This window comes from Heterodontus francisci, chromosome 11 (assembly GCF_036365525.1).
Source record: "Heterodontus francisci isolate sHetFra1 chromosome 11, sHetFra1.hap1, whole genome shotgun sequence".
Classification (NCBI taxonomy): domain Eukaryota; kingdom Metazoa; phylum Chordata; class Chondrichthyes; order Heterodontiformes; family Heterodontidae; genus Heterodontus; species Heterodontus francisci.
Window position 1 is genome coordinate 50,190,717 of NC_090381.1, and position 15,742 is coordinate 50,206,458.

The 15,742-nt window shown below is 42.8% G+C and overlaps 1 protein-coding gene across 1 annotated transcript in view; it reads left to right on the forward strand.

Annotated features, from left to right (window-relative positions):
- The first annotated feature begins 3,999 nt into the window (after positions 1-3,999).
- Positions 4,000-15,742, forward strand: part of LOC137374867 (sphingosine-1-phosphate phosphatase 2-like) — a 40,412-nt gene continuing 28,669 nt past the window's right edge. Inside the window, exon 1 of the mRNA XM_068041433.1 lies at positions 4,000-4,062. The gene's annotated coding sequence lies outside the window, so the exon portion shown is untranslated. The remainder of the gene's footprint in view (positions 4,063-15,742) is intronic.

The following is a 15,742-nucleotide window of genomic DNA, read 5'->3' on the forward strand; positions in this document are numbered from 1 at the left end:
CAGCGTGATTTCCCTCACAAATCTCATTACTAAAATTATTTTCTGCTGCTGTGTGCATTGCTACAATATTCATATTTTCACACATACTCCTGTACTCATCATTGGCAAATTCTCCTCCATTATCAGTTAGATATCTAGCTGGTGCTCCCAGTTCTGTTCCTATCCATCTTTCCATTATCTTTCCACTATTACTTTTTTGACTTTACTTTAAATGGCCATTGACAGACTGAATCTAGTCGCTATGTCTATAAAGTGTAGAAGAAAAATGTTTTTGTCTTTATTCCATACCTTCAAGTCTATCGCTACAGTTTCATTAAAGTCCCTTGCTAATTGGAGACTCACCATGGGTCACGATGGTGTCCTCAAGTATTTTTTACAGATATCACATTTTTCACTGATATCCTTGATAAGTTTAGTGTAGTCATCATCTATTACCCCTGCATCTTTTAACAGAATCTTCAACCTATGACAAGATGGATGTGCAAACTGTTGATGTAGTTTTGAAATGATTTGCCTTTTCTCCTTTAAATCCCTACCCCCTGCTAAGAGTGTTAGGTCTCACTTAAGGAATACAATAATCCCCCGACTGTGTAAACTGCAAAGCTTCAGATTTCCCAAAGACAATTGTCTTATCATGTTCCATATCCAATTTCATCTGAGCCTTTTCATAGACAGTCTACTTAACAGCAAAGGAAATTCAGTGGATACTACATCCATACTAATAAAATTGATTTCCCCTGTTATTTTCTATGGAATTACCACTCTTTTTAGTGATTTCAACATGTTGTCATCCCCAAACCTAAAACAGGTAAAACTGTCATATTCTATGACCTTATTTTGGTCTTCCTTACTTAAAGAATCCATGTAACACCTTAACCAGTCCAGTCCACATACTGTGACCATACACCCACTGTCTAGTACTGCACAATTGAACAAATCTGCGACTAGTACACTCATTACCGGACTGAAGCTTCGCACGACCAGTACAATTCCTTCTGATTGATCAGTAGTGTCATCCTTGCCTTCTGAACCTTCTGCGTCTTGTGTCATCTCAAAAAACCCTGTTATTCCTTTTTGGACAATGCAACACAGTGATACTTTGAGTCACATCGGAAATACCTGTTGACCACCCCTTGGTTATTCCTGGGGTTCATCCTTCTGCCATAATTGCCCAATTCCTGCTGTCTGTTGTAGCTGCCAAAAGAGTCTCTATCCACATTCGTCTTGCGTGTGCTTCTCCTTTCGTACTGACGTTTGGGCCCCATATTTTAACGGCCTCGAAATGCTGCTAGCATTGTATCCTCCACCTTCGGTGTCACTGCTGAAGAGCCCATTTGCACCATGAAAGCGGCCAGAAAGGAATGTTTTCCCAAAAGATTTTTCAGGGCATCAGACATCTAATCAAACAGCGTATCTCTTTCTTTGAATCTAACTCTGGTTCATACCAAGAGCCTATCCATGTTCGATATCCTAGCACAAGCCAACAGTTTGAAGGCAAGTACTGATGTAGGAAGTTCCAAAAAGAATTGCTGCAATCTTGCATATAGTTGGTTAAACTCCATAATATACTCTTCTATGGAAGATCCATCCATTTTCGTAAATTTATCAAAGTCCGACCACACCTCAAGGGCACACAATAAGTCATCTTTCACATAAATTTTATCCATAAAGTTTAAGAGATTGTTCAAACCTTCCTCATTGTCCAAATGATGAGCCTCTAGCTCCAAGAACACTTTGGCCTGATCTTGCTTCTGGTGGGAAGTGAAAGTGCAAGGGCTATTCCTTGCTTCCTTTTTGGTAAAGGCTTAACCCATGTCCATAGATGAACTTCATTCTTCCATTGATCATAAGGTTCGGCTTCACGAAATAGTGGTGGAAAATCATATCCCGACACCTTACACCTGGGTTTCAGTCATTTTTCTTCAAAAAAAAAACTCCAATGATAGCCTTCTCAAAAGAAAAAATAACTCCAATTCTAATCTCCTGTCTGAAGACAAATCTTTGTCCCCAATCTTCACTTTCAGGCAACCATCCTCTGCTACCAATGCTAGAGAAACTTCCAAGCCTGTTTGTGAAGAAGACACTAGGATGCTTTGGTGGAGACTGTTTATTGCTTGCCATAGAGCTTACTTCACCACTCCTAACAACACCCAGCTTGTGTCTTCTTTATATAGTTAATTGTGCTCATAGGTATTTAACATCCATTAACAAAATTTATTAAACTCTAACAAAAGTTGTTAATAGTGGGGGATTTGGCAATGGTAATGCCATTGAATGTCAAGAGGAGATGGTTCGATTCTCTCTTGTTGGAGATGGTCATTGCCTGGCACTTGTGTGGCACAAATGTTATCTGCCACATATTAGTCCAAGCCTGGATGTTGTCTGGGTCTTGCTGCATGTGGACATGGACTGCTTCAGTATCTGAGGAGTCGCGAATGGTGCTCAACATTGCGCAATCATTAGTGAACATCCCCATTTCTGATCTTATGATGGAGGGAATGTCATTGATGAAGCAGCTGAAGAGGCTTGTTTCCGTGCTGCTGTGGCAGGACCGTATCTCCAACACAGAAGTCCTCGAGGCGGCCAACATCCCCAGCATATACACCCTACTGAGCCAGCGTCGCTTGAGATGGCTTGGCCATGTGAGCCACATGGAAGATGGCAGGATCCCCAAGGATGCATTGAACAGCGAGCTCGTCTCTGGTATCAGACCCACTGGCCGTCCATGTCTCCGCTTTAAAGACATCTGCAAATGCGACATGAAGTCCTGTGACATTGACCACAAGTCGTGGAAGTCAGTTGCCAGTGATTGCCAGTGCTGGCGGACAGCCATAAAGGCAGGGCTAAAGAGTGGCGAGTCGAAGAGACTTAACAGTTGGCAGGAAAAAAGACAGAAATGCAAGGAGAGAGCCAACTGTGTAACAGCCCTGACAACCAATTTTATCTGCAGCGCCTGTGGAAGAGTCTGTCACTCTAGAATTGGCCTTTATAGCCACTCCAGGCGCTGCTTCACAAACCACTGACCACCTCTAGGTGCTTACCCATTTCTCTCGAGACAAGGAGGCCAAAGAAGAAGAAGAAGAAGAATACTATGTAATAAATCAGGCAAAACTGCAATGTTGCAATGATAACATAATGTTATTCCAAATTATATTAGTGATGCTGTAAAATATTTCAGCATACTACAAATTTAAAAGGCAGCAAACTAGTATTGAGTAGTAAAGGGTACATTTGTTGGGAAATTCCTCAAGGCTGCTGCTGCTTTTCCAGTGTTGCTGCACCGGAGGTGTGGCGGAAACCCTGTTTACACCTGTATACGAGGCTTTTGCCATGCTTCTGGCGAAGTAGTGTCAGCAGAGTGGAAGCAGCTCCTAGGAATTTCTCCGTCAATATGCTATGGTTGCAGTCCATCCCTCAGTTTCTCACTGGAACCTTTTTTTGAAGTTCGTTACAAAATATTTCCAATTGGTTTTAATTAATAAAATTAAAATGATCTTATTTTAACATTGTATTTCACTTTAACAAAGGCCTTTGTAGATGCATTGAAGCAGATTCAAATTAATTGTTCTTACCAAATAAGTTTTTCAAGCCTTGGAAAAGCCACAGAAAGATTAAAGCTATCTTAAACCTCAATATACAGAGACAAAAAAACACAATAATTGTATCAACACAAGCATCTCAACCACTAAAGTTAAGCATTTATTGTACATTTAATCTGCACTTTTTCTCTGTGTGCTGACTTAATTTCTTTAAGTTTTTTTTCCAGTTGTACCTCTTGAGGAGGGCAAAGCTGAATTGAATGGATAAGGGATAAGGGATATCAATTGAACGTGGGATAAAGAAAAATTCAATTGGTTCAAAAAGGTAATGAACATCAAAGATTTATGTAGTTTTACATTTTTACAGGAAAAGCCAGGATATGTGGTGAAGAACTTTTTTTTCTACTACTTGTTCCGATTCGCTGCTGCACTGGGTCAGGAGATCTTTTACATCACATTCCTTCCACTTACCTACTGGAACTTTGACCCTTTTGTTACTAGGAGGCTGGTTGGTGTGTGGGCAGTAAGTACTACATCTTTAATATTATTTCAATTTAACCATCAAAGGCAAAGCATTGCAAGGCAAGAACTCTCAGTATATCAGTAAGTGTTGGAATGTTGGTTTTAGATCATAACATTGCTGCTTTTTTTTAAATGATTTTACAAATGTGTACATTAAGCTACTTCTGTTTCACATAGAGTGCATTGCACATGCCTGGTCAAAAATGAGCAATCTAATTAGTGTTAGCCTACAGCGAGGCCTGCTTCTGTAGGCTCCACATTTTCTTTCCTGCCTGATTGCCATGCATATCATTGCATTTTCACTCTATATTTTACTCTACATGGGGAGTCAAGACCTGAAGGTAGTCTTCAGGTAAAGTATAGTTAGCTGGAAGGGGATAATTATACCCAGGCGCTTGCATGTAATTCACTTCCAATTTTTAAATCAAAGATTCTGTCCTTTTTACACAATAATTTGATTTTCTTATTGGCCAATCTCCTGTGGCATTGCATATGGGGAGTTAAGACCAAAGTTTGTGGGAGAAAATGGGCACTTTGGTGCCCATTTCTTAGGTGTTATCAACCTCCCAATGCTTGAAAATGGTATCCGAGATGTATTCGCACACTTCCTATGAGAAGAAGTGTTCTTTACATCATCTTAGTAAAGCTGTTTGCGCGCACACATCTAACAACTGCTGGCAGCGTGAAGAGAAGGCAAATTTTGATGTCAATCTGTATACAACACTGATTTGACACCAGCGCTGATGGGGTGGGGCTGGAGGGGTCTTCCAGTAAGCTGGCTCCTGCACAGTCCTTTCCCCCACACCCTGGTTCCTGCGTACTTGTGTCTGGCGCCTTGCCACGTGACAATCCTTTTCACTCCAAACCCCTGTCATATGCCTAGTGTCAGTAGCTGAGCTGGTGGCTGCATGTGTAAGATTGAGTGATGCATCTCTTCAATTTCACTGACCTCTTCCTCTTCCTGACAGAGCAGGTTCTAGTTCTTTGGTATCTAAAATGTAAAAGGGACAAGGGTTGGGTTTTGGTGAGGGGAGAGGAGAAAGTAAGAAGCACATACTTACACCATCTGCATCCTTCTTGAGGGATGAAGGAGAAGTGTGATGAGAGAAGGAAGATTAGATATGTAGATATACTCATCATTGCCAGTGGCCATGAGCTCAGCAATGTCCCTTCTCATGATGACCAGCACTGATTCCCCCATAGGTGTTAAAATATGCAGGCACACCTCCAATTCTTTCCTGCTGCCTCCTATTATGCGCCACCTTCTCTTGCAAGAAACAGGGAAGGTGCTACTGAGTGCTGTGTAATACATTTAGGTGATGTAGCTGTCATGGTTGAATAGCTGTGTGAGTTGTGAGTTGTGGGTGTTAGGCTTGTAACACTGCAGGTTGATAGAGATTGTTGGCAGGTGACTGATAGGGGTGTAGTGAACTGAGCAGTGGATGAGGTCACTCATCTTGACAACTCATGTGAGATTATTAAACATCTTCCTGCACTGCATCAATGTTTGTGGAGAACACATCTGGCATTATCCTCCACCTCCATATCTTGCCTCCTGAGCACGTGTCTGGAGAGCCTCCTGCAGCCTATGGATACAGAACATCTCTTCTCCATTCCATCTCTTCCACCAAGGTCTTCAGTGCATTATCAGAAAATCCTGGTGCATGGTCTCTACCATATTCAACCATTCTTCAGTCTTTGACAGCGCAGATTCAGGTCATAAAGGACGCCCACCACATATTCCAGCCACAGTTCACCTTACCTTTAAGAATGCAGGCTCTCTTTAAGTAGCGCTAGACACTCAAGATATCGGGGAATGTGCTGATTTCTGCCGTCAATGAACAGCACGGTTAGCACTGGCTCCACACAGCAATCAATTAAAATACCCGGCAACATAAGGTTAACGTGCTGCCTGCATTGCAATGAATGGGTGCGAATTAATTACGTACCATGATCCTTGCACACGTTTTTTGAGGATTGGCCAATTTCTCCTGCCAGTCTTCAGAAGAAGCAAGTAGGTGGATATTTGGGCCAGCACACACGAACAAAATTCAACTACGATTCTAAAGCCATATATTCTGTCCTCATTCTCAAACACTTTGATTTGAAATATTGTTATTTATAATTAAATATAATTAAATAACAATATGTATAGCAAGTTTTGAATGCAGTAAAGTAGAGATGGTTGGATCAAAGAAGTTTCTTTGCAGTATAGGGTGGAGAGCTGGGAGTGCTGTGACTGCACCACTAGTGGGATGGGGTAATAACAGTGCTCCAAGTTTACGCAGGCAATTTCCGGCATAAACAGAGTAACATTTTCTAGGCAGGAAGTGCCTTAGATGTCAATTTTTAATATATTACTTGTTGATTTCTTGCTGCATTGCATGTGAGGTGTCAAGACTAAATGCAGTCTTCACGACAAGGATTGTTAGAATGTGCAAAATAATTGGATCAGGGCTAACATAGGACTGCAAAGATGGGGCCAATAAAAGGGCGAAGGGAGAAGATGTAAGGAGAAGGATGAAGCAGGATGGAAACAGTAGAATGAGATGGGGCAGAGGAGAGGCTACTGCAATGGAGAAACAGGAAAGTAAACAACTTCTCCTTCAACTCAACTCACTTCCTTCAAATAAAAGGTGTTGCAATGGGTACCCGCATGGGTCCTAGTTATGCCTGTCTTTTTGTGGGATATGTCGAACATTCCTTGTTCCAGTCCTACTCAGGCCCCCTCCCCCAACTCTTTTTGCAGTACATTTTGTCCTATTTACACCTTCTTTGTTATCTCTTGCCCCATCCCCGCTTTACTTGCTTATAACCTTTTACATTTCTAATATTTGCTAGTTCTGAAGAAGGGTCACTGACCTGAAACATTAACTCAGCTTTTCTCTCCACAGATGCTGCCAGACCTGCTGAGTATTTCCAGCATTTCTTGTTTTTATAATATGAAAGTAAAGCAGAGTTAGGAAGACTGGGAAAGATAGAATATAGTGGCAGGCCCAAGGAGGAGAGTTAGAAATCTGTGGAAAGTGAGATCAAAGGTCATTGCGGATGTCAGAGCAAGCTGCAGGCTAAAGCAAATAACTGCATTGCTGAAACCAGTATGCAAGTGTTTCAACAACAACAACAATTTGCATTTATCTGCCACCTGTAATGCAGTAAAACGTTCCAAGGCCATTCACGAGAGCGTTATCAAACAAATTTTGACATCGAGCTACATATTAGGGCAGATAACCAAAAGGTTGGTCAAGGATTTAGGTTTTAAGGAGCATTTTCGAGGAAGAAAGAGAGGTGGAAAGTTTAGGGAGGGAATTCCAGTGCTTAGATCCTTGGCAGCTGAAGGCATGGCAACAAATGGTGGAGCAACTAAAATCGGGGATGCCGAAAAGGCCAGAGTTAGAAGAGTGCAGATATCTTGAAAGGTTGTGGGGCTGGAGGAGAATACAGAGATAGGGAGGGGCGAGGCCATGGAGGGATATGAAAGTAAAGATGAGAATTTTAAAATCAAGGTGTTGCTTAACCAGGAGCCAATCTAGGTCAGTGAGTATAGAGGTGATGTGTGAATGGGGCAGTGTGAGTAAGGACAGGAGCAGCAGAGTTTTGGACAACCTCAAATTTGCAGAGAGTGGAACATGGGAGGCTGGGCAGGAGTGCATTGGAATAGTCATGTTAGAGATCACAAAGGCTTGGATGAGGATTTCAGCAGCAGATGAGTCAGAATTGGGTTCTGTTATGGGGATGGAAATAGATGCTCTCACTGTTGACATGGACTTGTGAAGTGTAAGTTATGCCTGACAAACCAGATTGAATTTTTTGAAGAGGTGACTAAAGTAGTGAACAGGGGAATGTCTGTGGATGTTATTTACATGGACTTCCAGAAGGCATTTGACAGAGTCCTTCATAAGAGACTTTAGTTAAAGTTGAAGCTCATGGAATTAAAAGCACATTATTGACCTGGTTAGAAAATTGGCTGAATGGCAGGCGGCTGAGAATGGGGATAATGGGCAAGTCTCTAATTGTGAGGATGTGACGTATGGTGTCCTGCAAGAATCTGTGTTGGGACCTCAGCTTTTCACCATATTCATTAATGGCTTAGATGATAGAATAGAAAGCCACACATCCAAATTTGCTGATGCCACAAAGATAGGCAGCATTAGAAACAGTGTCGATGGAAGCATAAAATTTCAAAGAGATATTGATAGATTAAGGAAGTGGGCAAAACTGTGGCAAATGGATTTCAATATAGGCAAATATAGAGGTCATACACTTTGAACCTATAAAGGACAGGTCAAGGTACTTTCTAAATGGTGAAATGCTAAAAATAGTGGAGGTCCAAAGAAACTTGGGGGTCCAGAAGCATAGATCATCAAAATGTCATGAGCAGGTAGAGAAAATAATCAAAAAGGCTAATAGCATTCTGGTCTTTATTCAAAGAACTAGAATACAAAGGGGTAGAACTCATGCTTTAGCGATATAAAGTCCTGGTTAGGCCACTCCGGAGTACTGCAAGCATTTTTGGGCACCTTAGGAAGGACATATTGATCTTGGAGGAAGTGCAACGTAGATTTAGTAGAATGATACCTGGCCTCCAAGGGTTAAATTACGAGGAGAGATTACACAAACTAAGGTTGCATTTCTTGTAATGTAGAAGGTTGAGGGATGGTTTGATACTGTACTCTCCTGCAAGGGTCTTGCGCATGGTGCTTGATCTGAGGTCTGCTCTGGCACCGCTTGGCCCAATGATGATGCAGAAATCAGTCTTTGCCTCTCGATGTCAGTATCTGTGGGAGGCCCAAGAAGAGATCTGAGAATTAGCCTAGGAGAGCAGAAGCCGCTGTAGTGCTGAGGCTTCCTAATGCAGCTCAGTCATTGGCACACTGTTGAACAGGCTGGAGTTTAATGCTTCCATAATGTACACATTCCAGTTTCTGTTCAACCTCTCCACCAGGAATGCCCATCTCACCTTCTCCAACTTACTAATGGTCAGTGACCCTGGCGATGTCCATGGCTCCCATTTCCATTGTAATGATGATGTGTAGGAAGGGAACCCCTCCTCCCATCTTGGCCTTCTCACTGGCATTATGTATCCGTTTCTCCTGCAAAGACGGCTCATATACATGAGCTGCATGTATCTGTGCTGGCAGGTCCTCAGCAACACTATGGCTTTGAGCCTTGCTGACTGGTCAGTAAGTACATTGGGCATACAACCTTCCCATGCTCAGGAGCAGCATGTGCCCTCATGCTCCACAGCTGAAATGGCTGCTGGACAATTAAACAACTAACCGGAGGAGGTGGCTCCACAAATATCCCCATCCTCAAATGATGGGAGAGCCCAGCACATCAGTGCGAAAGATAAGGCTGAAGCATTTGCAACAATCTTCAGCCAAAAGTGCCGAGTTGATGATCCATCTCGGCCTCCTCCTGAAGTACCTAGCATCACAGATGCCAGACTTCAGCCAATTCGATTCACTCCGCATGATATCATGAAATGGCTGAAGGCACTGGATACTGCAAAGGATATGGGCCTTGAAAATATTCTGGCAATAGTACAGAAGACCTGCGCTCCAGAACTTGCCGTGCCCCTAGACAAGCTGTTCCAGTACAGCTACAACACTGCCATCTACCCTGCAATGCGGAAAATTGCCCAGGTATGTCCTGTACACAAAAAGCAGGACAAGTCCAACCCGGCCAATTACCGCCCCATCAGTCTACTCTCAATCATCAGTAAAGTGATGGAAGGTGTCATCAACAGTGCCATCAAGCGGCACTTGGTAGCAATAACCTGCTCAGTGATGCTCAGTTTGGGTTCCGCCAAGGCCACTCAGATCCTCACCTCACTACAGTCTTGGTTCAAACATGGACAAAAGAGCTGAACTCAAGAGGTGAGGTGAGAGTGACTGCCCTTGACATCATGGCAGCATTTGACCGAGTATGGCATCAAGGAGCCCTAGCAAAACTGAGGTCAATGGGAATCAGGGGGAAAACCCTCCGCTGGTTGGAGTTGTACCTAGCGCAAAGGAAGGTGGTTGTGGTTGTTGGAGGTCAATCATCTGAGCTCTAGGACATCACTGCAGGAGTTCCTCAGCGTAGTGTCCTAGGCCTAACCATCTTCAGCTGCTTCATCAATGACCTTCCTTCAATCATAAGGTCAGAAGTGGGGATGTTCGCTGATGATTGCACAATGTTCAGCACCATTCGTGACTCCTCAGATACTGAAGCAGTCCGTGTAGAAATGCAGCAAGACATGGACAATATCCAGGCTTGGACTGTTAAGTGGCAAGTAACATTTGTGCCACACACGTGCCAGGCAATGACCATCTCCAACAAGACAGAATCTAACCATCTCCCATTGACATTCAATGGCATTACCATCACTGAATCCCCCATTATCAACATCCTAGGGGCTACCATTGACCAGAAACTGAACTGGAGTAGCCATATAAATACCGTGGCTACAAGAGCAGGTCAGAGGCTAGGAATCCTACGGCGAGTAACTCACCTCCTGACTCCCCAAAGCCTGTCCACCATCTACAAGGCACAAGTCAGGAGTGTGATGGAATACTCTCCACTTGCCTGGATGGGTGCAGCTCCAACAACACTCAAGAAGCTCAACACCATCCAGGACAAAGCAGCTCACTTGTTGGCACCCCATCTACAAACATTCACTCCCTCCACCATCAACACACAGTGGCAGCAGTGTGTACCATCTACAAGATGCACTGCAGCAATGCACCAAGGCTCCTTAGACAGGAGGGGAACTTGCAGGTGGTGGTGTTCCCATGCATTTGCTGCCCTTGTCCTTCTAGTTGGTAGAGGTCGCGGGTTTGGAAGGTGCTGTCTAAGGAGCCTTGGTGCGTTGCTGCAGTGCATCTTGTAGATGGTACACACCGCTGCCACTGTGTGTCGGTGGTGGAGGGAGTGAATGTTTGTAGATGGGGTGCCAATCAAGTGGGCTGCTTTGTCCTGGATGGTGTCAATCTTCTTGAGTGTTGTTGGAGCTGCAGCCATCCAGGCAAGTGGAGAGTATTCCATCACACTCCTGACTTGTGCCTTGTAGATGGTGGACAGGCTTTGGGGAGTCAGGAGGTGAGTTATTCGCCGCAGGATTCCTAGCCTCTGACCTGCTCTTGTAGCCACGGTATTTATATGGCTACTCCAGTTCAGTTTCTGGTCAATGGTAGCCCCTAGGATGTTGATAGTGGGGGATTCAGCGATGGTAATGCCATTGAATGTCAATGGGAGATGGTTAGATTCTGTCTTGTTGGAGATGGTCATTGCCTGGCACTTGTGTGGCTCGAATATTACTTGCCACTTATCAGCCCAAGCCTAAATATTGTCCAAGTCTTGTTGCATTTCTACACGGACTGCTTCAATATCTGAGGAGCCACGAATGGTGCTGAACATTGTGCAATCATCAACTAACATCCCCACTTCTGACCTTATGATTGAAGGAAGGTCATTGATGACGCAGCTGAAGATGGTTGCCGAGGACACTACCCTGAGGAACTCCTGGAGTGATGTCCTGGAGCTCAGATGATTGACCTCAAACAACCACAACCATCTTCCTGGTTTGCTCTCTGTAAAAATACATCAGTGTGATTGGTTGTTTACCCTTTTTGATGAGATCACTGTTGCTGGACAGCTGGACCTGATGCCAGATTCAAACTGACATCGGGAAAGGGGAAATCCACACCACAGAGATTGCTGGATCTTTATGGCAGCTTTCGTCAAGGTCAGCAGTGAGGGTCACCCTTCAGCACTGACCCTGAAATCTGGGCCAAGATCTTTTTCATCTATAGACCATGCTCATGTAGGAAAGGTATGCCTTCTTTGTTTCCTGGATCTAGGAGCCCCTTTCATGTCCTCATCTTCCACTACATTTTGTAACTATTGGGGATTTTCCCTTCAGGAAATTCATGTTCCCAAGCAGGTTTTTGAACAGAGCTGAGTGAAGCTAGCAGCAAAAGTCAAGACCAAACCTCCAAAATACTCAAGAGATTGATGGGCAGGCAAAGTAAAGTCAACCTCTAATAGCAGCACATAAAAGGGCCTCTTCATTGTGACTTTCAGAAAGCAACGAATTCCGAATTTTCAAAATAATCTTTTTGGTTCAGTAATTTATAGTTGAGCTCAGGGCACACCTACATCACCACCGACCTCAAGTGGATAAATTCATGAAAAATTATGTAGCTTGGTAGCAAAGTAATAAAGCTTTATTTTCCAATGTTAACTAGTCAAATATGCCAATGTCAACTTTCAAAAGATTAAAACTGAAAGTTCTATCAGATAATGATGCTCTGTATGAAATGATTAGACAGGTGCTTTGGTCATTTTGAATGGGAGAACATTCACTGTGAGTTCATGATGAACAGCTTAGTTATTTTTTAAGTGTCTATTTTCCTCTCATTCTTCTGATCTCCCTCTTCCTTCCTGCTCCATCCACACTGTGCAGTATTCCCAAACTGTGACGTTTAGTTGAAAATCTTCTTCAGACTTAAAGCCATTTTGCACAGTAACCTCATTGTTGTTGCTGGTGAACCAATTGGTTGAAAGTATGCTTGATCAGCACAGTGCGATTCTTCTGTTATTTTTAAAATTCCTTTGCCAATGGAAAAGCACCTTGCCTCCTTCACTTAGTGCTTGCTATTGACTAAATTTGTGACATTGACTGTGCTATAAGGCAATGTATAGGAGGTCACAGATCCAAGTATAGAGCTGTCAATATCTGGAAAATGGGACATAAAAGATTAAAAATGAACGAGACAAGGCTTAACCCTATTTAAACATTTGGAGGTGTGTTTATTTTTGAAAGTAAGATTCATCAAAAGAAGTGACCCTTCCAAACCAAATTCAGTGAATCTGACTCTAAAAGAGTGTGGCTTGATAAGCCTGCCCAAATTACCTTGTAGCACTCTGCAGTCTATTAGTATACTGCCTTGAGGTTAATAAAATCTTTACCTTCCATCGTTAAAATCTTTGGATAGATGTGCTGACATCAGCCCTTGATCTCCACAAGTAAAATGATAACTTCAGCAGAGGCGTATTTAGCTGAATTTACAAAAGAGCCTACTACTGTAATTTTACTGATGCCTGTCTTAGTATTTCTGGAACCAAAAGATCAGTTTTCTTTCCTCAAATCGACATAAAATATTATTAATGAGTTGCTGTGCCATAGAACTCCAGGCAGCTGATGCTCTAAAGAACTTGCTCTTGAATCCATCAGTTTTCCTTTAATTCCACAGTGGACACACATATCTATGATTGTTTAACTATACCGATCGTAGTACAAGAACAAATAAAAATTGGGAAAAAATACTAGCAACTATATTTTTTTCATATTTAATTGTACTTTGCATGAATCTCTCATAAACTCACAAGTGAATTCCAGTGCTCTTTCTGTTTTAGTGTCTGTCAAACCAGAGTATAACTTCTCCTTAGGTACTTTAAATATGCTCAGCACATGAAGGTGCCATAAGGAATCAGACACAGTACCACACCTGTAAACATTTACATTGTTTGCTTTTCACATCTGCTGTTCTCAGAACCAGGTAAGATCATGTTGGAAAGATGTTGGATCTGCACTAGAGGATTGTTGATGGTTTCTTCAGTACTTCTCTGGGTTTATTATCTTCGTGTACTATCTTGCAAAATTTGTGCAGTTAGATGCAATTAAATATACAGCTAGACCTGCTATAAACTAATACTAGATCCAAAAATCCAATCACAGAAATTCCATTGTGTTATTCCTATATACTCCCATTGCACAGAAACCCTGACACAGGCATGCAGTTTCTTGGCAAATAGAGTATTGGAATTATCCATAATAAATATGATACTTTAACATTTTACTGTAAGAATCACCATGAGAATACTTCACTCTGGCTTATTATGCAGACTATTTGTTCATGACATTCGATGCTGGGCACACTTCCTAAAAATATTAACCAAGAGTTTATCTGTGACACAGGCTTATGAGGTCCATAAAGTCATCATATCTTTTAAATTGCATTTAGGGAGTAACTGAATGCTGTCTAAAAATATCTTGGTTTTCAGGAAACATCTGAAGATGATTGACCTGTTGCCACAGGGTGTTTCTGTCTCACAGTATGATAGCTGATGAGTTTACAGGGCTATCACCTAATCGCAGCCAGTCTGTCAAAAATATTTGCTGAGTGGAGATAAGGAATTCATGTGATATGGAATGTAAAACTGGAGAGGACAAATAAACTGAGGAACAATTCCCAGTGGTGTATTGTAAAGCAATATTAGCAGGTTCTGGGAGCACTATGTTCACTGTGGAGAAGGACGATGTAGGTGTAGAGATCAGGGAGGGGGGGATTGTGATATACTTGAACATATTAGCATTGAAAGGGAGGAAGCATTAGCTATTTTCGCAGGCTTAAAAGTGGATAAATCCTCAGGTCCAGATGAGATGTATCCCAGGCTGTTATGTGAGGCAAGGGAGGAAATAGCAGGGATTCTGACACAAATCTTCAAATCTTCTCTGGCCGCAGGAGAGATACCAGAGGATTGGAGGACAGCGAATGTGGTACCATTATTCAAGAAGGGTAGCAGGGATAAACCAGGTAATTACAGGCCAGTGAGTCTAACATCAGTGGTAGCGAAACTATTGGAAAAAATTCTGAGGGACAGGATTAATCTCCACTTGGAGAGGCAGGGATTAATCAGGGATAGTCAGCATGGCTTTGTCAGGGGGAGATCGTGTCTAACAAACTTGATTGAATTTTTTGAGGTGGTTACTAGATGTGTAGATGAGGGTAAAGCAGTTGATGCAGTCTACCTGGACTTTAGTAAGGCTTTTGATAAGGTCCCACATGGGAGATTGGTTAAGAAGGTAAGAGCCCAATGGGATCCAGGGCAATTTGGCAAATTGGATCCATAATTGGCTTAGTGGCAGGAGGCAGAGGGTGATGGTCGAGAGTTGTTTTTGCGAGTGGAAGCCTGTGACCAGTGGTGTACCGCAGGGATCGGTGCTGGGACCCTTGCTGTTTGTAGTGTACATTAATGATTTGGACGTGCATATAGGAGGTATGATCAGTAAGTTCACAGATGACATGAAAATTGGTGGTGTCGTAAATAGTGAGGAGGAAAGCCTTAGATTACAGGATGATATAGATGGGCTGGTAAGATGGACGGAGCAGTGGCAAATGGAATTTAATCCTGAGACGTGTGAGGTGGGACAGTTTGGGAGGACTAACAAGGCAAGGGAATATACAATGGATGGTAGGACCCTAGGAAGTACAGAGGGTCAGAGGGATCTTGGTGTACTTGTCCATAGATCACTGAAGGCAGTAACACAGGTAGGTGAGGTGGTTAGGAAGGCATATGGGGTACTTGCCTTTATTAGCCGAGGCATAGAATATAAAAGCAGGAAGGTTATGATGGAGCTGTATAAAACGCTAGTTAAACCACAGCTGGAAGAATGTGTACAGTTCTGGGCACCACCGTACTATAGGAAGGATGTGATTGCACTGGAGAGGGTGCAGAGGAGATTCACCAGGATGTTGCCTGAGCTGGAGCATTTCAGCTTTGAAGAGAGACTGGATAGGTTAGGGTTGTTTTCCTTAGAGCAGAGAAGGCTGAGGGGGGACCTGATTGAGGTATACAAAATCATGAGGGGCATTGATAGGATAGATAGGAAGAGACTTTTTCCCTTCGCGGAG